The sequence below is a fragment of the Spea bombifrons genome, chromosome 3, assembly GCF_027358695.1.
Source record: "Spea bombifrons isolate aSpeBom1 chromosome 3, aSpeBom1.2.pri, whole genome shotgun sequence".
Classification (NCBI taxonomy): domain Eukaryota; kingdom Metazoa; phylum Chordata; class Amphibia; order Anura; family Pelobatidae; genus Spea; species Spea bombifrons.
Genome location: NC_071089.1, coordinates 120,310,136 through 120,336,559, shown reverse-complemented (window position 1 = coordinate 120,336,559; position 26,424 = coordinate 120,310,136). Strand labels below are relative to the sequence as shown.

General features: G+C 40.6%; 1 protein-coding gene and 4 non-coding genes across 5 annotated transcripts in view; 1 reads left to right on the top strand and 4 right to left on the bottom strand.

Annotated features, from left to right (window-relative positions):
• LOC128482812 (uncharacterized) overlaps positions 1–26,424 on the bottom strand; it is a 379,467-nt gene that overhangs the window by 6,466 nt on the left and 346,577 nt on the right. The gene's annotated exons all lie outside the window — the stretch shown is intronic.
• Positions 12,533–12,604, bottom strand: TRNAT-CGU (transfer RNA threonine (anticodon CGU)). The gene has a single exon. It is a non-coding gene; the product is annotated as a tRNA-Thr (tRNA).
• Positions 13,611–13,682, bottom strand: TRNAT-CGU (transfer RNA threonine (anticodon CGU)). The gene has a single exon. It is a non-coding gene; the product is annotated as a tRNA-Thr (tRNA).
• TRNAN-GUU (transfer RNA asparagine (anticodon GUU)) lies at positions 13,938–14,011 on the top strand. The gene has a single exon. It is a non-coding gene; the product is annotated as a tRNA-Asn (tRNA).
• On the bottom strand, positions 24,090–24,161 carry TRNAT-CGU (transfer RNA threonine (anticodon CGU)). Its single transcript has one exon. It is a non-coding gene; the product is annotated as a tRNA-Thr (tRNA).

Genomic DNA, 26,424 nt, shown 5'->3' with positions numbered 1-26,424 from the left:
GCAACATTTGTGCCGAGTTGTGAATGATGTTGTGTGCTGGAACACCCGATCGTTCCTCAGTGTCAGCTACATTATTATATTTTTCTTTACTTTATTTGTGTCTGTATAGACTGGTTATTACCAAAGTTTTCAACACTCTTGGATCAGTCTTTTCCCTCTTTTTACCATTTTTTTTATGCATCCTGCAGCTTGAGATGTCCTTGAGGTTGTTCTGTAAGCCTCAATGATGACATCACTAGGGCCCTTTTCTTATTTTTTCTTTTAGTTTTCATTTTTGGAGCAGGGACATCATTTTTTCACCCACTTCTAGGTCTTGCTACCTGCTGATCACATCATATGTGACCTATGAGTGTTCAAATGGATGGGAGTAGTAGATTGAATGCAATCTCCCACAGTACTCAATTTTTGTTATGTTTATTCTTTTCTCTGATGGTATAATCATATGGGGACACATGAACATTTAAAACGCTTTTCCATGGTCTACCAATGGCTGTATATATCTAAGATGGCTATTGGAACAATATTACATGAGTAAAATCAAGATGAGTCATCTACTAAGTTTGGATTTCTTCATTAGTGAACTATAGGAGACAAGTGGAGTTTGAATGATACCTTTATTGGCTAACTGAGTAAATATAGATTGCAAGCTTTCAGGACCTCTCAGGTCCCTTCATCAGGCATGTTATACAATAATGTGAAAAACCTCTCTTTAAGTATCAGTCAAATAGCATGGTTACAATTGGGAAGCAGATAACATCAAAATGTCCAAGACAAGGTTCTTTGATCAGTCAATAGTGTTAAAATCAGAGGTGGATTGGAGTCATAAAAGGAGGTGTCAGGGGGTATTCACAACTCTAATGGGGTCAGGTTGTGTGCATGTCTGGTTTGTTATCTACAAAGTGATAATGGGATACAAATTCCCTATCCCGGTTGAGGCCAGCATTTAAAGAGTTAAACTTAAGTATTAATTTAACCTCCCATATTTTTCTCTCCCTCTGAGTTTTGAACAGTCCCATTAATACAGCCAGTTTGATGTCACTGATGCTATGTCCATTTTGGCAAAAAATGTTCTCCCACTGGTGTCTCTGCTCTCTTGTTGTTGATGTGGAATCTGTGTGAATTAAACCTTTTATGCAATGGCTGGCCTGTTTCACCCACATAGAGGGCTGTTGGACACTTTGCACACATAATAAGGTAAACCACATTAGAAGATTTGCAGGAGAAGGCACCATTGATCTTATGGCGTGTATTTGAATTGGGTATAGGCACCATGTCCACAGAGTGGATGTGTGCGCATGTTTTACACCTTCCTTGTAGGCAGGGGAAAGTGCCATTTTTTGTGGACTTGTTCAGGGCACTCCTGGTTATCAGTTGTTTAAGATTGGGGGGCTGTCTGAAGGAAAGTAGGGGAGGCTGTGGAAAAATTTTCCTGAGTCTGTCATCGGTGTGTAGGGTTGCTTGAAGTTCTTTAGATATTTTGCGTAGAGCTTCTACCTGGGGGTGGTAAGTGACAACCAGAGGCACACGGGTTCCAGTATGATGTTCTTTGTACTTTAGTAATTTTTTTCTGGGAATGTTGGTGGCCTTCTGTATCTGGTTGTCAATTATCCTGGCATTGTAGCCCTGGTTCATAAAGTCTCCCCTTAGTTTCTGGAGCTGTTTGTCGCGATCTGCTGTATCAGAACAGATGCGGTTGTATCGTATGGCCTGGCTGCATATGATAGAGTTTTTTGTATGTTTGGGGTGGAAGCTGTTGTTTTTAAGGTACGTTGGTCTGTCTGTTGGTTTGCGATACAGGGATGTGTGGATGGTATTGTTCTTGATGCTGATGGTGGTGTCCAGGAAGTTTATTTCTGTGGGTGAGTGGCTGATTGTGAGGTTGATGGTGGGGTGAAATGCGTTGTAGTTCTCGTGGAAGGTGAGAAGTTCCTCTTTGCTGGTGGTCCAGATGATTAGAATATCATCTATATAGCGAAGGTACACCAGGGGTTTTGTTTGGCAGGTGGATATGAAATCTTCTAATTTTGCCATAAAAAGGTTGGCGTATTGTGGCGCCATTCGAGTACCCATCGCAGTCCCAGTTTTCTGGATGTAGAGGTCCTGTCCAAACCTGAAATAATTGTGGTTAAGTATAAATTGAATGAGCTGCGTAACTGATTCGGTGTCCATGTTGTGTCGGTTCAGGTATTCCTGGCATGCTGCTATGCCGTCTCTGTGTGGGATGTTGGTATATAGGGATTCAACGTCCATGGTGGCCAGGAGAGTGTTATGTGGGAGTGGGCCCAGGTCAGCCAGTTTGTTTAAGAGGTCTGTGGTGTCCTGAAGGAAGCTGGGTGTTTGTTGTACTAGTGGTTGCAGGGTGTTTTCTATCCAGCCAGATATATTCTCTGTCAGTGTACCAATTCCTGAGATGATGGGTCTCCCTGGGTTGCCTTCTTTGTGTATTTTGGGTAGCATGTAGAAGGAGCCCAATTTTGGATCTTCAGGTATTAGTGGTTTTAGCTGGTCTTTAATGGTGAATGGCAGTTTTTGTATTATCCTATTGAGTTGTTTAGTAAATTCCTTGGTGGGATCATCCTGTAGCTTCACATAGTGTCTTTCATCTGACAGTTGTCTATTTGCCTCATTTATATAGTCAGTGGTGTTCATAATGACAACAGCACCCCCCTTGTCCGCCGGTTTAATAATAATATCCTGGTTGTCCTTCAGGGATTGAATGGCTTTATGTTCTTTGTGTGTCAGGTTGGGTGTTGGGTCACCCCGTTTCTCCAGTATTTCCACAGTGGCTCTGTTTCTGAAGCACTCTATGTACCGGTCCAGTGTAGGGTTTCTGCCTGGTTTTGGGCTCCAAGTGGATCTTTTTGTGGGAACCCGGGTATTGTGATGTTGCTCTGTGGTGTTGGTGTCTTCTCTATCATGGAAGAATTCCTTGAGTCTGAGTTTTCTGAAGTATTCCTCCATGTCGCTGCATAGTGTAACCTTGTCCACAGGTTTAGTGGGACAGAATGACAGGCCTTTGGAGAGGACAGATAGTTCTTCTCTGCTCGGTCTGTGTGTTGAGAGGTTCACAATGCAGTTCTGCTTTACTTGGCTGATGAATTCTGGTGTGAAACCTGCTTTGTTTCTCAGTCTCTGTAGTTTCTTATTTTTAGTGTTGATGAGGAGTGTTTGTAGTTTCCTGTAGTACTGCTGCAGGGTCTGTTTTATGTCATCATAGTCTGGTCCGAGCTGTTCCTTGAGGGTAAATATCTCTGCTTGTAATTTTGATTTCCTATTGTAACAAATCCTAATGAGGTTGTTGCGTAGCCTTTGTGATGTTCTTGTGCACAGTTGTTGTGCATATCTGCTGTTGTATGTGTCCAGAGTGGGATTCTTCAGTACAAGTCCTTTAGGGATTAGGTTTTCCTTTTTGCATGTAGTAAGGAAGAAGATGTCGCTGTCCAGGTGTGCAAGTTTCTTCAAGAGGTCTTTTACATTTCGTATGGTGCGGTACATTGGGGTATCTTCCATGATGATAAAAGATGAGAGTTGGTACCGTGTTAGCCGTAGAATTACAGGAGACAAGTGGAGTTTGAATGATACCTTTATTGGCTAACTAAATATAGATTGCAAGCTTTCAGGACCTCTCAGGTCCCTTCATTAGGCATGTTATAGAATAATGTGAAAAACCTCTCTTTAAGTATCAGTCAAATAGCATGGTTACAATTAGGAAGCAGATAACATCAAAATGTCCATGACAAGGTTCTTTGATCAGTCAATAGTGAACTATGGCATAGTTTTATGTGTCATAGCCCCCCACCCGTTCCCTGCCATATAATCATGCCCTCCACTCCAACCAAAAAACTCCACACAAAAAACAAAAGTATTTGCCACAATGACTACACAGGTTAGGGGGTGACTGTCAGTTGTTGTGGTTTACTCCTTGTGACACTAATGTGAGAGGTCTTCACGCCAGGGTAGGAGAGGAGGGCAGTTCTATGCTGATCACATTGCAAATAAAAGGTGCGGGTCACGTGACCTGACTCCGCAGGGTTCCTGCATTCCATTATTTTTTGGCAAGTTAAAGTATTTTGGAATGATTTCTTGTTGAGGGAAAGTCCTACTTGCACATTCACTACAGAAACTTGCAGTAGCACAAATTAATCCTTTTCACTAAGAAGTTGTGTGGTCAGTCAAATTAAGGGTTCACTGTACTGACCAGACTCAAATTCAGTTGCATGCCCTCACATGCTAACCCGTAAAATAACCTGTAGATTAATTTATCTGTGAGTTGTTTGCAAGGGCCTGTTACTTTAAACTTTGTGAGTTACAGGCAAGGTCATTCAAGGTTAAACTAGTGTTTGGTTTCTAACTATTCCAAAGAAAAAATTACCAATGATGTCGGGAAATTGCAAAGTAAAAAGGTTAAATATTTATAGATACTCTATCTTTTTGTCCTGTGTTTATCATTATCTGTTGCCATAATTAACCCCTACAATCCCAGGGGTTTTTGGTACCTCAAGTCCCGGAGCAATTTTGGCATTTTTGGGGTATGTCGATTCAGCGATGATTCTCTTTTCCTGTGAATAGTGTACCCATGTAAACTATATATTGTTTTTTTTCAAAGAGAGATAGAGCTTTCTTTTGATACCATAGTTAAATGATTAGCAGAAAATTTAGAATGAGAAATTTAGTAAAAACTAGCGACAATTAGAAAAAAAACAACTAATTTTTTATACATTTTCCCTCTGAATCCTCACAAAATTAGGTAAAGTGATGGAAATTTCCCTCCAAGTTTATCAATTCATGTGTCCTGATTTCAGAAATACCTAATTTATATAGATTTTCCATACTTTCCCAGCACAACATACCCAGCATAGTATACTAGGGAACATACTATAAGGTGTACATTATTTGTTGAATTTTTATGCTTATGGCTTAACGGGTTTGGGGGTTGTAAATGGGGGCAGGAGGAATATAGTGTAAAAATTTAACAGTTTTGTGCCGGAAGCTGTTACATCAGATCAGGCAGCAGAAAGCCGGCGATGCTGGCTTCTGCTGTCAGGGGGAGTCCAGGCTGTCAAACGACAGCCTAATCTCCTGTGGAGCGGCAGGGATGTGTCCCTGGTGCTGCAAGAAGGGCAGGAAGTACCGGTACGTCCATAGGGGATTCTTGAGATGCGTTTTTTTGGATGTACCGGTACTTCCATAGGGGACTGAAAGGGTTAATTTTGCCCTTGGAGTGTTTTCATGTGGCACGTCAAGAGTGACTGTTACTGTTAAGCTTATAGTTAAGCTTATAAAATTTTGAAGTAATATATGGAGATTGATTATAATTAGAAGCTGTGCTACCACATAAACCCTAACCGGGCCCTCTAATAAATTTAATGGAGAGGGTGATTACATAGGAGTCCACAGGATTTTTTTCCCAAAAAATTGTCCCCACCTTTCCACTCTCCCACCTCATTCCTCCTTACCTTCTCCCCACTGCTTACCTTTGTTGGCTCAGGAGAGGGGTCTCCTGGTGGGGGGGAAAGTGTAATTATAACGTAATTATAAGACCATTGTAGCTGGAGTTGTAAAGATTAGCCACAACTACCTCAGACTACAATTCCCAGGATGTCCAGCCAGTAATTGCTGACTGTATATCATGGGAGCTGCAGTCTAGGGCTGCAACTAACGATTATTTTCATAATCGATTAGTTGGCCGATTATTTTGTCGATTAATCGATTAATCGGATAAAAAAAATGAATGTAAATTTTTCATTTATTTAAAATAATTTAATAAAAAAATGATGTTAAATACAAACAGCAGAATAAAAAAAACTTTGATAAAATGCATTTCTTGTCTTTATTTCCCAACCAGCCCCCCGATTTTTGCACATTTGAGCCCAGGCTTGCCACGCTGCCTCCCAGACATGCCACGCTGCCTCCCAGACATGCCACGCTGCCTCCCAGACATGCCACGCTGCCTCCCACATATGCCACTCCACGCTGCCTCCCACATATGCCACTCCACGCTGCCTCCCACATATGCCACTCCACGCTGCCTCCCACATATACCACTCCACGCTGCCTCCCACATATACCACTCCACGCTGCCTCCCACATATACCACTCCACGCTGCCTCCCACATATGCCACTCCACGCTGCCTCCCACATATACCACTCCACGCTGCCTCCCACATATACCACTCCACCCCCACATATGCCACTGTGCCTGATACGCCTTATACCCCCTGATACACCACTCCATCCTCCCCAGACATGCCACGCTGCCCTCCCCACATATGCCACTCCACTCCACCCCCACATATGCCGCTGTGCCTGATACGCCTTATACACCCTGTTACACCACTCCGTCCTCCCCAGACATGCCACACTGCCCTCCCCACATATGCCTTATGTAATGCATATGCCTCATACCCCCAGATATGTCACTCCGTCCTCCCCAGATATGCCTTATACTCCCAGATATCTCATAGTCCCCTCATAGAGTCACAGACCCGTTCACAGCACACGGACACCATACTTTTATAAATAAGTACTGGGTTAATCTTCACTGCCCCCAGGATTTAGATTCCCTTTAGTCTGCCCCCCTGTATTGCAGATGTGTCGTGAAAAGTGCAGGTGTCACAAAGCGCTCACTGACCTCCAAATCAGGATAATAAATGCAATACTTTATTAATCTCTCATGCATAACATAGAATGAAACATCAATACATTACCAGATATTGTAGCATCACTCTCGTTGGAGGGACTCAACGGGAGGAACAACCTTTCTGGTGCATCACAGGCGAAAGCGCGTCCGCTTCAGCAGCCTGGAAAGTTCCCTGTTGCCCCCCTTGAATCCCTGCTTTTTATAGTTGTTTATGAAATAACATGTTCCTTTAGAACAATACTGGCATATATCCAGGATTACTTTTGCAACCGCTCCCTGCTACATCCTTCTTACTTTTGGCAAAAACAACCCCTTCTGTACTTTTCCAGTCATGAAAGAACGAGAACACATTACTTAACCCTTCCACTCCTCAAGCTCGTCTCATTCGTATCACACCCCCTTTATCTCTAACTGCACCTTAAATTATCTTTATTAAATTAACCCTCAGTCCTCATCATTAAATTAACCCTAAACACCCCATTAACCATAACTGCCCCTAAATTAACCCTAAACACCCCATTAACCATAACTGCCCCTAAATTAACCCCTAACTTTCAGTAGCCCAAATATTAATTTTATACTTACAGTTAGATGAGTGTCACAGCCATGTGGTTCTGACCTTCTGGGAGAAGGAAGGGGGCGGGGCCAGTTGTCACAGTGATTACAGGGAGGGGCTGGTAAGTAGGAGCTGCTGCTGTGAGTCACGCAAACGGATTATATAATGAGGGGTATTTTTCAGAGTGTTTGCTCTGAAAAAACCCTCATTTTATAATCGATAATAATCGATTCAACTAATCGATAATGAAATTCGTTGGCAACGAATTTCATTATCGATTATTATTGATTTTATCGATTAGTTGTTGCAGCCCTACTGCAGTCAACAACAAACAATGTTGTTGGTGACCACAATGACGTGGATTTAGCTTAAGCACCAGACTTGGAGGAGTCAAGCAACACATTTTCCTGTAATAAGCAGCAGCAGGGTAGCTATGCAACTGATTCTCCTACATGCACTGGCACTACCGCCACCATCAAAAATACTATCATGGAAAAAATACAAATGCAGAAGCAAGCTACAGTAATATACATAAATCAGGGATAACCCATTAAGGGCCAGGCTTTTATTTTTTGTACCCTTCATGACCAAGGCTGTTGTAACAATTTAGTGGTGCACATGTTTAGCTGTAGTTTTTTTCTTTTGTTTAGTGTATCCACACATTATATACAGTTTTGGGGTTTTTTTCAGAACAAGAAGGGCTTTCCTTCAGATATAATTTTTGATCATGTCATCTAATAAATAATAAAATATGGTGAAAATTACTTTTTTTATTTCCAGATGTGGTAATCCTGTTCCCGTGTGCTATTTGGGACATCTTTGAAGTTGGCCAATTCAAACTTTTTTTGTTGTTGTTCTTGAAAACTGGACACGATATTTGAAATGCTGGTATTTTAACACTTTCTATGCACTAATTCTACCACTAGCCTTTGTCAAACTTTCTGGTAGTAATTCGATTTTTTTTTTCCGCCACACAAATTGTACTTCAGGTATAAATGTACAGCTCCTGCTATATGTCACTGACAAATACCCCAATACGTGTCCAGCAACATTTCCTGAGTACAGTTTATACCCCCCATGCATGGATTTGTTGGGTTGTTTGGGAGGTAAAAATCATCCAAAATGGTTTTGGTAACCGTGCACATGTCTAGTATTAGTTTAATGAGTGATGTTGGTTAATTAACACACATAGGTTACAGATTGCAAAACATTTTATGCTATTGCAAAATGTCCTCAGTCAAGAAGGGGTTACGTATTTACTTAAGAAAATACTATTTACTGACAATACACTGTGTATAGATTCGATTTAGCTCCGTAAACTGCTGTTAACACCCCAGGGTAAGATATAGCCCTGAGAACATTGAAAATCTTATCGTCTTGGGCCCTGTTACCTGCTTTAATTAATCTCAGGCGGTCAGATCCTTTGCACAGAATGTATAAAAGACGATTCTAACACAAGAACTTGAAGACACCTTTAAGAAAAAGAGAGGATTTTTGTTTTTTATATTTTTATACTTAACAATTTTGATTAGACATCCAAACCAAGCCAAGTGGGTATGTTTTCTCTAATAATATTTTATACAAAAAAAATGTACAAATATGAATCATATCTTGTTGTCCCGCTTAGTCTTGCATTTACTGTTATTTCTGCTTAATATTTCTTAAATGGGGGGGTTACATGGAAAACAATGTTAACCCCCTTCTCAAACTTCAATATTAAATTTGATGAAATATTTTTCCCTGAGCCATACAGCAAATAATAATTTTCACGTCGTTTTACTAGGTATTCAGAAAAATGTTTAGAGAAAAAAAATGAAATTTCAGATAAAGTTGGGCAGGAAGGCAATTTTAAAAGTGGAATATACAAAACGAATGTCATTTCCAGTTATATGCTGGTTGTACATCAGTTCAGGAGCTAAAACACATAACCAGCTCCTGTCTGCCCAGGATTAAATAGAATTGGTGGTGCCAGCTGGTTCAAACACTATTTGTAAAGTGTATATATATATATATATATATGTGTGTATGTATATTATATATACAACTTAAACAGTAAGGAATCCATAAAACTTATTTCTATGTCCCCAAAAATCAGTGTATTTATGTTCAAAATGAAACATGTTGTCACTCCACTACAAGCATAATACATGTTAATATATGAATGTTAAGTTTGACTTGTGCCACCATTGTCTGCGTCACTAGAAATGGACTTTTTTGGTACGGATGCTGTCCTGAGTGTTCATATTTTTTTTACACGTTCGATTTCTTTTACATGTTTTGTAAAACTTTTACCCATAAATTTGTCTTATATCCCTTGTTGTTTTGTTTCTCATTTTTGGAGTAATGGATTTTCTTGAACAGCCGTGAAGCTGGTTTTGTTCCATTCCTTGAAATGTCGTTGCCAGGTGTTTCTCTGACAAAGAGAAATCAACTGATTATTAATTGGATATGGGTTTGAGAGCCCATCGCCTGGTAGAGTCCAGCTTCTCATGTAGTGATTAGCTGGAACCAGAGCAAAGATGGCTTTTTTTTTTTAGCTTTCTCTGTACCCCCACGTATTTCCCACCACAGCTGCTTCACTAGACATATGAATAGAAAGAAAATTAAGAATTTAAAGTCCAAAATGGAAAATAATACCCAGATACCATCAACAAGAAAATAATATAATATAATTCAGAGAAAAAATATCTATACCTGAATATATTCCAAATCGGTATAAGAGCTGGTCTCATTACTAAGATTTCCTTTTGTTAATTTATATTGATAGGTGTCCATAAGTTATTTGAGAAGATGGAGAATCAGAGTGAAACCATTGTAAACGAATTTATTTTAACCGCCTTTTCTCACGACCGGAGGACTCAAATTCTGTTTTTTGTTTTGTTTTTCCTTATGTACACTGTAACGGTGTTTGGAAATATCATTCTGATCGGCGCAGTTATATCCAGCTCTCGGATGCACACACCTATGTACTATTTTCTCTGCCAGCTGTCCATTCTAGATTTATTCTACTCGTCGGCTTCTGTTCCCAAAATGCTTGCGGACATGATATCCAGAGAAGGAGGAAGGATTTCATTAATCGGGTGCATGATACAGATGAGCGTAAGTCTTCTCCTAGGACAAATAGAATGCATCCTGCTGGCGATAATGGCGTTCGACCGCTACGTCGCCATCTGCCTCCCTCTGCGTTACGCAGCGCTGATGAGTTGGAGGTTGTGTAAAACCGCAACAGGCGTTATGTGGTTGGGTTGTTTTCTATCAACCACTTTTCCTCTGATTTCGAAGCCTCCTACATTCTGCAAAGGTAACAGAGTTGAACATTTTGCTTGCGAGAGCTTGGTCATTATAAAACTGATGTGCGGAGACATCTTTTTCTTTGAAACAGTGATGTTTTTGGGAGGAATATTCTTACTCGTGCTTCCTTTTTTGTTCATTTTAACAACCTACGTATGTATTATAACATCAATATTAAAGATCCATTCTGTTGATGGAAGCACAAAAGCCTTTTCCACGTGTGTTTCCCATGTGACGGTGGTCTTGCTGTTCTATGGGACCACTATATCCATGTATTTGTTGCCAACAAATTGTTTTTCAGAGAGTCAAAAGTATATTAGTCTTAATTACGGTGTTGTGACACCCATGTTAAACCCTTTGATTTATAGTTTGAGAAATAATGATGTTAAAAGTGCAGTGAAGAAAATGATACATCACAATGACATTAAAGTCTTATGTGCCAATGGCAAATAGCCTTTGTGAAGACTGTCTCCAGTTGTCCTATAACAAGTCAGAGAACAAGAAAACCTTCACACATCTTCCCTAGCTGTAATCTAATGGATGGCTGTCAATGGATGGAAAGCAGAGCGGTATACCATGCGCAGCTGACTCCTTTCTGGGTGAATTTGAGGAAGTGGCAGAGGGAAACAGAACTCGATGACTACTCCCACAACCACATGCCAAACACTTGGGCTTTCCAAGTACCAAAAAATTGTATATTTGGAGTCAAGTTTGCTCTTTCATATATTAAGAAAATATATTAAATAGATTTTGTTTTACCTCCTGTTTTGACCACTGTTATTTCACAGTGAACTCCTCAAGAGCACCAGCCTCAGAATATAATTTGTAAAAAAAAAAATTTTTCTATATAGTAGAGATTCTTATCACGTAATTGCATAATTCTAAATACTTTTCTTGATTAATGAGTATTGAAAATAAAAACTAATTGGGAAAACAAGTATTCAAAATAGAAAACAAAAGCCCCATTTAGCGTTGAGTAGGTTTTTGTTGCTTTAATCCTCCCTCTGATCATTTCAAGTCTTTTTCAAAGACCAGCTTCCATTAGTGACACTTTTTCTCAACTGGCAGGGTGCTAGGAACAAAATGAGTCATTATTGGAAATTCTGATGAGTCTTAAAAGGCTGTATGATGAATCGTTTCTGTGCAGTATTTTCTGCTTTTTCTTACCACTGACGTTTCTTAAAACATTTACTTGAACTCCTAAGACAATTTAGGAGTACAAGTTCTCATCATCATGAAATAATGTATAAACAGTTGAGATACAACTGTCAATTCTTCTGCTATGGTCACTAAGCCCTCTGGAATGCTGAAGGTTTAAAGTCATAATCCTCACTGCTTCTCTGAAAACAGTCACATGTGGTTGTCTCTGTGGTGCAATCGGTTAGCGCGTTCGGCTGTTAACCGAAAGGTTGTTGGTTCAAGCCCACCCAGGGACGAGCGGTATGTTTTCCTGAAAACTTTCATTCCTGTGTTTGCAACACCAATGACCTAATGATTACATTGAAAGACAGAAATGCAAAATCCTTAAAGCTTTCCAACATTAAGCTAAATCTTCTTATTCCACTTGTGGAAAGTTATTTTCCAGACAAAGCATGCCAATCCTTCCATGAAAAAACACAGGAAAAACTTCTTGGCATAGTCCCTATTTTGGAATGCTTAGATTATTATTATTAATTTTTTGTTTTTTAACTTAGACCACGTCTACAATACTACATGTTGTTAATAATTCGGGCAGCCGTTACCAAAATAGTGGCCGGCAAGGGGAGAATGCCGTTTTCATACAATATCATAAATGACACAAGTTGCTAAACCTACGTGCCAATTAATCTTATGCAACGCCAGTTGTGCTTAAACAGAAAAGTGACATTATAAAAACAAAATTAGCAGAGGATGGTTTCGATCCATCGACCTCTGGGTTATGGGCCCAGCAGGCTTCCGCTGCGCCACTCTGCTTTTCATATAGTGCTTTGTCTGAGGGGAGAATGCTGTTTTAATGCAATATCATCAATGACAGAAGTTATTAACCCTATGTAAAAATGACATCTAGCAGAGGATGGTTTCGATCCATCGACCTCTGGGTTACGGGCCCAGCACGCTTCCGCTGCGCCACTCTGCTTTTCGTGGCACTTTCTTCACAAATGATAAAACACATTAATTCCTGGCTTTTTTTTCTCCAAATCTCTTCTTCAAGCTTCGAAAGTGCCAACTTTTTGCCACTTTCTTCCCAAATGATAAAAAACCATGAATATCTGACTTTTTTTCCAAATCTCTTCTTCAAGATTCGTAAAGACAATTTACAAGTTCTCACCATCATGAAATAATGTATAAACAGTTGAGATACAACTGTCAATTCTTCTGCTATGGTCACTAAGCCCTCTGGAATGCTGAAGGTTTAAAGTCATAATCCTCACTGCTTCTCTGAAAACAGTCACATGTGGTTGTCTCTGTGGCGCAATCGGTTAGCGCGTTCGGCTGTTAACCGAAAGGTTGTTGGTTCAAGCCCACCCAGGGACGAGCGGTATGTTTTCCTGAAAACTTTCATTCCTGTGTTTGCAACACCAATGACCTAATGATTATATTGAAAGACAGAAATGCAAAATCCTTAAAGCTTTCCAACATTAAGCTAAATCATCTTATTCCACTTGTGGAAAGTTATTTTCCAGACAAAGCATGCCAATCCTTCCATGAAAAAACACAGGAAAAACTTCTTGGCATAGTCCCTATTTTGGAATGCTTAGATTATTATTATTAATTTTTTGTTTTTTAACTTAGGCCACGTCTACAATACTACATGGTGTTAATAATTCGGGCAGCCGTTACCAAAATAGTGGCCGGCAAGGGGAGAATGCCGTTTTCATACAATATCATAAATGACACAAGTTGCTAAACCTACGTGCCAATTAATCTTATGCAACGCCAGTTGTGCTTAAACAGAAAAGTGACATTATAAAAACAAAATTAGCAGAGGATGGTTTCGATCCATCGACCTCTGGGTTATGGGCCCAGCAGGCTTCCGCTGCGCCACTCTGCTTTTCATATAGTGCTTTGTCTGAGGGGAGAATGCTGTTTTAATGCAATATCATCAATGACAGAAGTTATTAACCTTATGTAAAAAGGACATCTAGCAGAGGATGGTTTCGATCCATCGACCTCTGGGTTACGGGCCCAGCACGCTTCCGCTGCGCCACTCTGCTTTTCGTGGCATTTTCTTCACAAATGATAAAACACATTAATTCCTGACTTTTTTTTCTCCAAATCTCTTCTTCAAGCTTCGAAAGTGCCAACTTTTTGCCACTTTCTTCCCAAATGATAAAAAACCATGAATATCTGACTTTTTTTTCCAAATCTCTTCTTCAAGATTCGTCTGCTATGGTCACTAAGCCCTCTGGAATGCTGAAGGTTTAAAGTCATAATCCTCACTGCTTCTCTGAAAACTGTCACAAGTGGTTGTCTCTGTGGCGCAATCGGTTAGCGCGTTCGGCTGTTAACCGAAAGGTTGGTGGTTCAAGCCCACCCAGGGACGAGTGGGATGTTTTCCTGAAAACTTTCATTCCTGTCTTTGCAACACCAATGAGCTAGTGATTACATTGGAAGACAGAAATGCAAAATCTAGGCCTGCAACAACTAATCGATAAAATCGATAATAATCGATAATGAAATTCGTTGGCAACGAATTTCATTATCGATTAGTTGAATCGATTATTATCGATTATAAAATGAGGGTTTTTTCAGAGCAAACGCTCTGAAAAATCCCCCTCATTATATAATCCGTTTAGTCTGACTCACCGTCTCACAGCAGCAGCTCCTACTTACTCCCCCTCCCTGTAATCACTGTGACAACTGGCCCCGCCCCTTCCTTCTCCAGGCCAGAACCACATGGCTGTGACACTCATCTAACTGTAAGAATATGTATATATATATATATATATATGTGTATGTGTGTATATATATATATATATATATATATGTGTATATATGTATGTAATATATATATATATATATATATATATATATATTTGGGCTACTGAAAGTTAGGGGAGGTGGGGGTTAATTTAGGGGCAGTTATGGTTAGTGGGGTGTTTAGGGTTAATTTAGGGGCAGTTATGGTTAATTGGGTGTTTAGGGTTAATTTAGGGGCAGTTATGTTAATAGGGTGTTTAGGGTTAATTTAGGAGCAGCTGTGGTTAATGGGGTGTTTGGGGTTAATTTGAGGCAGTTGTGGTTAATGGTGTGTTTAGGGTTAATTTAGGGGATGCTGTGGTTGATGGGGTCTTTAGGGTTAATTTAGGGGATGCTGTGTTTAAGGGGGTGTTAAGGGTTAATTTAGGGGCAGTTATGGTTAATGGGGAGTTTAGGGTTAATTTAGGGGAATCTAAATCCTGGGGGCAGTGAAGTGACATATCTGGGGGTATAAGGCATATACAGTATATAAGGCATATGTGGGGAGGGCAGTGTGGCATGTCTGGGGAGGACGGAGTGGTGTATCAGGGTGTATAAGGCATATCTGGGGTAGAGAAGTGGCATATCTGGGGGTAGAGAAGTGGCATGTCTGGGAGGCAGGGTGGCATGTCTGGGGAGGATGGAGTGGGGTATCAGGGGATATAAGGCGTATCAGGCACAGTGGCAGATGTGGGAGGCAGCGTGGAGTGGCAGATGTGGGAGGCAGCGTGGCATATGTGGGAGGCATTGTGGAGTGGCAGATGTGGGAGGCAGCATGGCGTGGCATATGTGGGGAGGGCAGGGTGGCATGTCTGGGGAGGATGGAGTGGTGTTTCAGGGGGTATAAGGCATATCAGGCACAGTGGCATGTGGGGGGTAGAGTGGAGTGGCAGATGTGGGAGGCAGCGTGGCGTGGCAGATGTGGGAGGCAGCGTGGAGTGGCAGATGTGGGAGGCAGCGTGGAGTGGCAGATGTGGGAGGCAGCGTGGAGTGGCAGATGTGGGAGGCAGCGTGGTGTGGCAGATGTGGGAGGCAGCGTGGAGTGGCATATGTGGGGGGGCAGCATGGCATGTCTGGGAGGCAGCGTAGCAAGCCTGGGCTCAAATGTGCATATATTGGGGGGCTGGTTGGGAAATAAACACAAGAAATGTATTATCAAAGTTTTTTTTTTCTGCTGTTTGTATTTAACATCATTTGTTTAGTAAATTATTTTAAATAAATGAAAAATTTACATTCATTTTTTTTATCCGATTAATCGATTAATCGAAAAAATAATCGGCCAACTAATCGATTATTAAAATAATCGTTAGTTGCAGCCCTAGCAAAATCCTTAAAGCTTTCCAACATTAAGCCGAATCTTCTTATTCCACTTGTGGAAAGTTATTTTCCAGACAAAGCATGCCAATCCTTCCATGAAAAAACACAGGGAAAACTTCTTGGCATAGTGCCAATTTTGGAATGCTTAGATTATTATTATTCATTTTTTGTTTTTTAACTTAGGCCACGTCTACAATACTACATGTTGTTAATAATTCGGGCAGCCGTTACCAAAATAGTGGCTGGCAAGGGGAGAATGCCGTTTTCATACAATATCATAAATGACACAAGTTGTTAACCCTACGTGCCAATTAATCTTATGCAACGCCAGTTGTGCTTAAACAGAAAAGTGACATTATAAAAACAAAATTAGCAGAGGATGGTTTTGATCTATCAACCTCCGGGTTATGGGGCCAGCACGCTTCCGCTGCGCCACTCTGCTTTTCTTATAGTGGCTTGTCCGAGGGGAGAATGCTGTTTTAATGCAATATCATCAATGACAGAAGTTATTAACCCTATGTAAAAAGGACATCTAGCAGAGGATGGTTTTGATCCATCGACCTCTGGGTTATGGGACCAGCACGCTTCTGCTGCGCCACTCTGCTTTCTGTAAAGCTGTTTGTCCGGAGGAGAATGCTGTTTTCATGCAATATCATCAATGACTGAAGTTATTAACCCTATGTAAAAATGACATCTAGCAGAGGATGGTTTCGATCCATCGACCTCTGGGTTATGGGCCCAGCACGCTTCCGCTGCGCCACTCTGCTTTTCATGGTGCTTTCTTCACAAATGATAAAACACATTAATTCCTGACTTTTTTTTCTCCAAATCTCTTCTTCAAGCTTCGAAAGTGCCAACTTTTTGCCACTTTCTTCCCAAATGATAAAAAACCATGAATATCTGACTTTTTTTTCCAAATCTCTTCTTCAAGATTCGTAAAGACAATTTAGGAGTACAAGTTCTCACCATCATGAAATAATGTATAAACAGTTGAGATACAACTGTCAATTCTTCTGCTATGGTCACTAAGCCCTCTGGAATGCTGAAGGTTTAAAGTCATAATCCTCACTGCTTCTCTGAAAACAGTCACAAGTGGTTGTCTCTGTGGCGCAATCGGTTAGCGCGTTCGGCTGTTAACCGAAAGGTTGTTGGTTCAAGCCCACCCAGGGACGAGTGGGATGTTTTCCTGAAAACTTTCATTCTTGTGTTTGCAACACCAATGAGCTAATGATTACATTGAAAGACAGAAATGCAAAATCCTTAAAGCTTTCCAACTTTAAGCCAAATCTTCTTATTCCACTTGTGGAAAGTTATTTTCCAGACAAAGCATGCCAATCCTTCCATGAAAAAACACATGAAAAACTTCTTGGCATAGTGCCAATTTTGGAATGCTTAGATTATTATTATTCATTTTTTGTTTTTTAACTTAGGCCACGTCTACAATACTACATGTTGTTAATAATTCGGGCAGCCGTTACCAAAATAGTGGCTGGCAAGGGGAGAATGCCGTTTTCATACAATATCATAAATGACACAAGTTGTTAACCCTACGTGCCAATTAATCTTATGCAACGCCAGTTGTGCTTAAACAGAAAAGTGACATTATAAAAACAAAATTAGCAGAGGATGGTTTCGATCCATCGACCTCTGGGTTATGGGCCCAGCACGCTTCCGCTGCGCCACTCTGCTTTTCTAATAGCGGTTTGTCCGAGGGGAGCATGCTGTTTTAATGCAATATCATCAATGACAGAAGTTATTAACCCTATGTAAAAATGACAGCTAGCAGAGGATGGTTTCGATCCATCGACCTCTGGGTTATGGGCCCAGCACGCTTCCGCTGCGCCACTCTGCTTTCTGTAAAGCTGTTTGTCCGAGGGGAGAATGCTGTTTTAATGCAATATCATCAATGACAGAAGTTATTAACCCTATGTAAAAACGACATCTAGCAGAGGATGGTTTCGATCCATCGACCTCTGGGTTATGGGCCCAGCACGCTTCCGCTGCGCCACTCTGCTTTTCATGGTGCGTTCTTCACAAATGATAAAACACATTAATTCCTGACTTTTTTTTCTCCAAATCTCTTCTTCAAGCTTCGAAAGTGCCAACTTTTTGCCACTTTCTTCCCAAATGATAAAAAACCATGAATATCTGACTTTTTTTTCCAAATCTCTTCTTCAAGATTCGTAAAGACAATTTAGGAGTACAAGTTCTCACCATCATGAAATAATGTATAAACAGTTGAGATACAACTGTCAATTCTTCTGCTATGGTCACTAAGCCCTCTGGAATGCTGAAGGTTTAAAGTCATAATCCTCACTGCTTCTCTGAAAACAGTCACAAGTGGTTGTCTCTGTGGCGCAATCGGTTAGCGTGTTCGGCTGTTAACCGAAAGGTTGGTGGTTCAAGCCCACCCAGGGACGAGTGGGATGTTTTCCTGAAAACTTTCATTCCTGTGTTTGCAACACAAATGAGCTAATGATTACATTGAAAGACAGAAATACAAAATCCTTAGAGCTTTCCAACATTAAGCCAAATCTTCTTATTCCACTTGTGGAAAGTTATTTTCCAGACAAAGCATGCCAATCCTTCCATGAAAAAACACAGGAAAAACTTCTTGGCATAGTGCCAATTTTGGAATGCTTAGATTATTATTATTCATTTTTTGTTTTTTAACTTAGGCCACGTCTACAATACTACATGTTGTTAATAATTCGGGCAGCCGTTACCAAAATAGTGCCTGGCAAGGGGAGAATGCCGTTTTCATACAATATCATAAATGACACAAGTTGTTAACCCTACGTGCCAATTAATCTTATGCAACGCCAGTTGTGCTTAAACAGAAAAGTGACATTATAAAAACAAAATTAGCAGAGGATGGTTTCGATCCATCGACCTCTGGGTTATGGGCCCAGCACGCTTCCGCTGCGCCACTCTGCTTTTCTTATAGTGGTTTGTCCGAGGGGAGAATGCTGTTTTAATGCAATATCATCAATGACAGAAGTTATTAACCCTATGTAAAAATGACATCTAGCAGAGGATGGTTTCGATCCATCGACCTCTGGGTTATGGGCCCAGCACGGTTCCGCTGCGCCACTCTGCTTTTCGTATAATGGTTTGTCCGAGGGGAGAATGCTGTTTTAATGCAATATCATCAATGACAGAAGTTATTAACCCTATGTAAAAATGACATCTAGCAGAGGATGGTTTCGATCCATCGACCCCTGGGTTATGGGCCCAGCACGCTTCTGCTGTGCCACTCTGCTTCCTGTAAAGCTGTTTGTCCGACTGGAGAATGCTGTTTTCATGCAATATCATCAATGACAGAAGTTATTAACCCTATGTAAAAATGACATCTAGCAGAGGATGGTTTCGATCCATCAACCTCTGGGGTATGGGTCCAGCACGCTTCTGCTGCACCACTCTGCTTTTCATGGTGCTTTTTTCACAAACGATAAAACACATTAATTCCTGACTTTTTTTTCTCCAAATCTCTTCTTCAAGCTTCGAAAGTGCCAACTTTTTGCCACTTTCTTCCCAAATGATAAAAAACCATGAATATCTGACTTTTTTTTCCAAATCTCTTCTTCAAGATTCGTAAAGACAATTTAGGAGTACAAGTTCTCACCATCATGAAATAATGTATAAACAGTTGAGATACAACTGTCAATTCTTCTGCTATGGTCACTAAGCCCTCTGGAATGCTGAAGGTTTAAAGTCATAATCCTCACTGCTTCTCTGAAAACAGTCACAAGTGGTTGTCTCTGTGGCGAGATCGGTTAGCGCGTTCGGCTGTTTACCGAAAGGTTGGTGGTTCAAGCTCACCCAGGGACGAGTGGGATGTTTTCCTGAAAACTTTCATTCCTGTGTTTGCAACACCAATGAGCTAATGATTACATTGAAAGACAGAAATGCAAAATCCTTAAAGCTTTCCAACATTAAGCTAAATCTTCTTATTCCACTTGTGGAAAGTTATTTTCCAGACAAAGCATGCCAATCCTTCCATGAAAAAACACATGAAAAACTTCTTGGCATAGTGCCAATTTTGGAATGCTTAGATTATTATTATTAATTTTTTGTTTTTTAACTTAGGCCACGTCTACAATACTACATGTTGTTAATAATTCGGGCAGCCGTTACCAAAATAGTGGCTGGCAAGGGGAGAATGCCGTTTTCATACAATATCATAAATGACACAAGTTGTTAACCCTACGTGCCAATTAATCTTATGCAACGCCAGTTGTGCTTAAACAGAAAAGTGACATTATAAAAACAAAATTAGCAGAGGATGGTTTCGATCCATCGACCTCTGGGTTATGGGCCCAGCACGCTTCCGCTGCGCCACTCTGCTTTTTTTATAGTGGCTTGTCCGAGGGGAGAATGCTGTTTTAATGCAATATCATCAATGACAGAAGTTATTAACCCTATGTAAAAATGACATCTAGCAGAGGATGGTTTCGATCCATCGACCTCTGGGTTATGGGCCCAGCACGCTTCCGCTGCGCCACTCTGCTTTTCATATAGTGGTTTGTCCGAGGGGAGAATGCTGTTTTAATGCAATATCATCAATGACAGAAGTTATTAACCCTATGTAAAAATGACATCTAGCAGAGGACGGTTTCGATCCATCGACCTCTGGGTTATGGGCCCAGCACGCTTCCGCTGCGCCACGCTGCTTTCTGTAAAGCTGTTTGTCCGAGGGGAGAATGCTGTTTTCATGCAATATCATCAATGACAGAAGTTATTAACCCTATGTAAAAATGACATCTAGCAGAGGATGGTTTCGATCCATCGACCTCTGGGTTATGGGCCCAGCACGCGTCCGCTGCGCCACTCTGCTTTTCATGGTGCTTTCTTCACAAATGATAAAACACATTAATTCCTGACTTTTTTTTCTCCAAATCTCTTCTTCAAGCTTCGAAAGGGCCAACTTTTTGCCACTTTCTTCCCAAATGATAAAAAACCATGAATATCTGACTTTTTTTTCCAAATCTCTTCTTCAAGATTCGTAAAGACAATTTAGGAGTACAAGTTCTCACCATCATGAAATAATGTATAAACAGTTGAGATACAACTGTCAATTCTTCTGCTATGGTCACTAAGCCCTCTGGAATGCTGAAGGTTTAAAGTCATAATCCTCACTGCTTCTCTGAAGACAGTCACAAGTGGTTGTCTCTGTGGCGCAATCGGTTAGCGTGTTCGGCTGTTAACCGAAAGGTTGGTGGTTCAAGCCCACCCAGGGACGAGTGGGATGTTTTCCTGAAAACTTTCATTCCTGTGTTTGCAACACCAATGAGCTAATGATTACATTGAAAGACAGAAATGCAAAATCCTTAAAGCTTTCCAACATTAAGCTAAATCTTCTTATTCCACTTGTGGAAAGTTATTTTCCAGACAAAGCATGCCAATCCTTCCATGAAAAAACACATGAAAAACTTCTTGGCATAGTGCCAATTTTGGAATGCTTAGATTATTATTATTAATTTTTTGTTTTTTAACTTAGGCCACGTCTACAATACTACATGTTGTTAATAATTCGGGCAGCCGTTACCAAAATAGTGGCTGTCAAGGGGAGAATGCCGTTTTCATAAATATCATAAATGACACAAGTTGTTAACCCTACGTGCCAATTAATCTTATGCAACGCCAGTTGTGCTTAAACAGAAAAGTGACATTATAAAAACAAAATTCACAGAGGATGGTTTCGATCCATCGACCTCTGGGTTATGGGCCCAGCACGCTTCCGCTGCGCCACTCTGCTTTTCATGTAGTGGCTTGTCCGAGGGGAGAATGCTGTTTTAATGCAATATCATCAATGACAGAAGTTATTAACCCTATGTAAAAATGACATCTAGCAGAGGATGGTTTCGATCCATCGACCTCTGGGTTATGGGCCCAGCACGCTTCCGCTGCGCCACTCTGCTTTCTGTAAAGCTGTTTGTCCGAGGGGAGAATGCTGTTTTAATGCAATATCATCAATGACAGAAGTTATTAACCCTATGTAAAAACGACATCTAGCAGAGGATGGTTTCGATCCATCGACCTCTGGGTTATGGGCCCAGCACGCTTCCGCTGCGCCACTCTGCTTTTCATGGTGCTTTCTTCACAAATGATAAAACACATTAATTCCTGACTTTTTTTTCTCCAAATCTCTTCTTCAAGCTTCGAAAGTGCCAACTTTTTGCCACTTTCTTCCCAAATGATAAAAAACCATGAATATCTGACTTTTTTTTTCCAAATCTCTTCTTCAAGATTCGTAAAGACAATTTAGGAGTACAAGTTCTCACCATCATGAAATAATGTATAAACAGTTGAGATACAACTGTCAATTCTTCTGCTATGGTCACTAAGCCCTCTGGAATGCTGAAGGTTTAAAGTCATAATCCTCACTGCTTCTCTGAAAACAGTCACAAGTGGTTGTCTCTGTGGCGCAATCGGTTAGCGTGTTCTGCTGTTAACCGAAAGGTTGGTGGTTCAAGCCCACCCAGGGACGAGTGGGACGTTTTCCTGAAAACTTTCATTCCTGTGTTTGCAACACAAATGAGCTAATGATTATATTGAAAGACAGAAATGCAAAATCCTTAAAGCTTTCCAACATTAAGCCAAATCTTCTTATTCCACTTGTGGAAAGTTATTTTCCAGACAAAGCATGCCAATCCTTCCATGAAAAAACACAGGAAAAACTTCTTGGCATAGTGCCAATTTTGGAATGCTTAGATTATTATTATTAATTTTTTGTTTTTTAACTTAGGCCACGTCTACAATACTACATGTTGTTAATAATTCGGGCAGCCGTTACCAAAATAGTGGCTGGCAAGGGGAGAATGCCGTTTTCATACAATATCATAAATGACACAAGTTGTTAACCCTACGTGCCAATTAATCTTATGCAACGCCAGTTGTGCTTAAACAGAAAAGTGACATTATAAAAACAAAATTAGCAGAGGATGGTTTCGATCCATCGACCTCTGGGTTATGGGCCCAGCACGCTTCCGCTGCGCCACTCTGCTTTTCTTATAGTGGTTTGTCCGAGGGGAGAATGCTGTTTTAATGCAATATCATCAATGACAGAAGTTATTAACCCTATGTAAAAATGACATCTAGCAGAGGATGGTTTCGATCCATCGACCTCTGGTTTATGGGCCCAGCACGGTTCCGCTGCGCCACTCTGCTTTTCGTATAATGGTTTGTCCGAGGGGACAATGCTGTTTTAATGCAATATCATCAATGACAGAAGTTATTAACCCTATGTAAAAATGACATCTAGCAGAGGATGGTTTCGATCCATCGACCCCTGGGTTATGGGCCCAGCACGCTTCTGCTGCGCCACTCTGCTTCCTGTAAAGCTGTTTGTCCGACTGGAGAATGCTGTTTTCATGCAATATCATCAATGACAGAAGTTATTAACCCTATGTAAAAATGACATCTAGCAGAGGATGGTTTCGATCCATCAACTTCTGGGGTATGGGTCCAGCACGCTTCTGCTGCGCCACTCTGCTTTTCATGGTGTTTTTTTCACAAACGATAAAACACATTAATTCCTGACTTTTTTTTCTCCAAATCTCTTCTTCAAGCTTCGAAAGTGCCAACTTTTTGCCACTTTCTTCCCAAATGATAAAAAACCATGAATATCTGACTTTTTTTCCAAATCTCTTCTTCAAGATTCGTAAAGACAATTTAGGAGTACAAGTTCTCACCATCATGAAATAATGTATAAACAGTTGAGATACAACTGTCAATTCTTCTGCTATGGTCACTAAGCCCTCTGGAATGCTGAAGGTTTAAAGTCATAATCCTCACTGCTTCTCTGAAAACAGTCACAAGTGGTTGTCTCTGTGGCGCAATCGGTTAGCGCGTTCGGCTGTTAACCGAAAGGTTGTTGGTTCAAGCCCACCCAGGGACGAGTGGGATGTTTTCCTGAAAACTTTCATTCTTGTGTTTGCAACACCAATGAGCTAATGATTACATTGAAAGACAGAAATGCAAAATCCTTAAAGCTTTCCAACTTTAAGCCAAATCTTCTTATTCCACTTGTGGAAAGTTATTTTCCAGACAAAGCATGCCAATCCTTCCATGAAAAAACACAGGAAAAACTTCTTGGCATAGTGCCAATTTTGGAATGCTTAGATTATTATTATTCATTTTTTGTTTTTTAACTTAGGCCACGTCTACAATACTACATGTTGTTAATAATTCGGGCAGCCGTTACCAAAATAGTGGCTGGCAAGGGGAGAATGCCGTTTTCATACAATATCATAAATGACACAAGTTGTTAACCCTACGTGCCAATTAATCTTATGCAACGCCAGTTGTGCTTAAACAGAAAAGTGACATTATAAAAACAAAATTAGCAGAGGATGGTTTCGATCCATCGACCTCTGGGTTACGGGCCCAGCACGCTTCCGCTGCGCCACTCTGCTTTTAATATAGTGGTTTGTCCGAGGGGAGAATGCTGTTTTAATGCAATATCATCAATGACAGAAGTTATTAACCCTATGTAAAAATGACATCTAGCAGAGGATGGTTTCGATCCATCGACCTCTGGGTTATGGGCCCAGCACGCTTCCGCTGCGCCCCTCTGCTTTCTGTAAAGCTGTTTGTCCGAGGGGAGAATGCTGTTTTCATGCAATATCATCAATGACAGAAGTTATTAACCCTATGTAAAAATGACATCTAGCAGAAGATGGTTTCGATCCATCGACCTCTGGGTTATGGGCCCAGCACGCTTCCGCTGCACCACTCTGCTTTTCATGGTGCTTTCTTCACAAATGATAAAACACATTAATTCCTGACTTTTTTTTCTCCAAATCTCTTCTTCAAGCTTCGAAAGAGCCAACTTTTTGCCACTTTCTTCCCAAATGATAAAAAACCATGAATATCTGACTTTTTTTTCCAAATCTCTTCTTCAAGATTCGTAAAGACAATTTAGGAGTACAAGTTCTCACCATCATGAAATAATGTATAAACAGTTGAGATACAACTGTCAATTCTTCTGCTATGGTCACTAAGCCCTCTGGAATGCTGAAGGTTTAAAGTCATAATCCTCACTGCTTCTCTGAAAAGAGCCACAAGTGGTTGTCTCTGTGGCGCAATCGGTTAGCGCGTTCGGCTGTTAACCGAAAAGTTGGTGGTTCAAGCCCACCCAGGGACGAGTGGGATGTTTTCCTGAAAGCTTTCATTCCTGTGTTTGCAACACAAATGAGCTAATGATTACATTGAAAGACAGAAATGCAAAATCCTTAAAGCTTTCCAACATTAAGCTAAATCTTCTTATTCCACTTGTGGAAAGTTATTTTACAGACAAAGCATGCCAATCCTTCCATGAAAAAACACATGAAAAACTTCTTGGCATAGTGCCTATTTTGGAATGCTTAGATTATTATTATTAATTTTTTGTTTTTTAACTTAGGCCACGTCTACAATACTACATGTTGTTAATAATTCGGGCAGCCGTTACCAAAATAGTGGCTGGCAAGGGGAGAATGCCGTTTTCATACAATATCATAAATGACACAAGTTGTTAACCCTACGTGCCAATTAATCTTATGCAACGCCAGTTGTGCTTAAACAGAAAAGTGACATTATAAAAACAAAATTAGCAGAGGATGGTTTCGATCCATCGACCTCTGGGTTATGGGCCCAGCACGCTTCCGCTGCGCCACTCTGCTTTTCTTATAGTGGTTTGTCCGAGGGGAGAATGCTGTTTTAATGCAATATCATCAATGACAGAAGTTATTAACCCTATGTAAAAATGACATCTAGCAGAGGATGGTTTCGATCCATCGACCTCTGGGTTATGGGCCCAGCACGCTTCCGCTGCGCCACTCTGCTTTCTGTAAAGCTGTTTGTCCGAGGGGAGAATGCTGTTTTAATGCAATATCATCAATGACAGAAGTTATTAACCCTATGTAAAAACGACATCTAGCAGAGGATGGTTTCGATCCATCGACCTCTGGGTTATGGGCCCAGCACGCTTCCGCCGCGCCACACTGCTTTTCATGGCGCTTTCTTCACAAATGATAAAACACATTAATTCCTGACTTTTTTTTCTCCAAATCTCTTCTTCAAGCTTCGAAAGTGCCAACTTTTTGCCACTTTCTTCCCAAATGATAAAAAACCATGAATATCTGACTTTTTTTTCCAAATCTCTTCTTCAAGATTCGTAAAGACAATTTAGGAGTACAAGTTCTCACCATCATGAAATAATGTATAAACAGTTGAGATACAACTGTCAATTCTTCTGCTATGGTCACTAAGCCCTCTGGAATGCTGAAGGTTTAAAGTCATAATCCTCACTGCTTCTCTGAAAACAGTCACAAGTGGTTGTCTCTGTGGCGCAATCGGTTAGCGCGTTCGGCTGTTAACCGAAAAGTTGGTGGTTCAAGCCCACCCAGGGACGAGTGGGACGTTTTCCTGAAAACTTTCATTCCTGTGTTTGCAACACAAATGAGCTAATGATTATATTGAAAGACAGAAATGCAAAATCCTTAAAGCTTTCCAACATTAAGCCAAATCTTCTTATTCCACTTGTGGAAAGTTATTTTCCAGACAAAGCATGCCAATCCTTCCATGAAAAAACACAGGAAAAACTTCTTGGCATAGTGCCAATTTTGGAATGCTTAGATTATTATTATTAATTTTTTGTTTTTTAACTTAGGCCACGTCTACAATACTACATGTTGT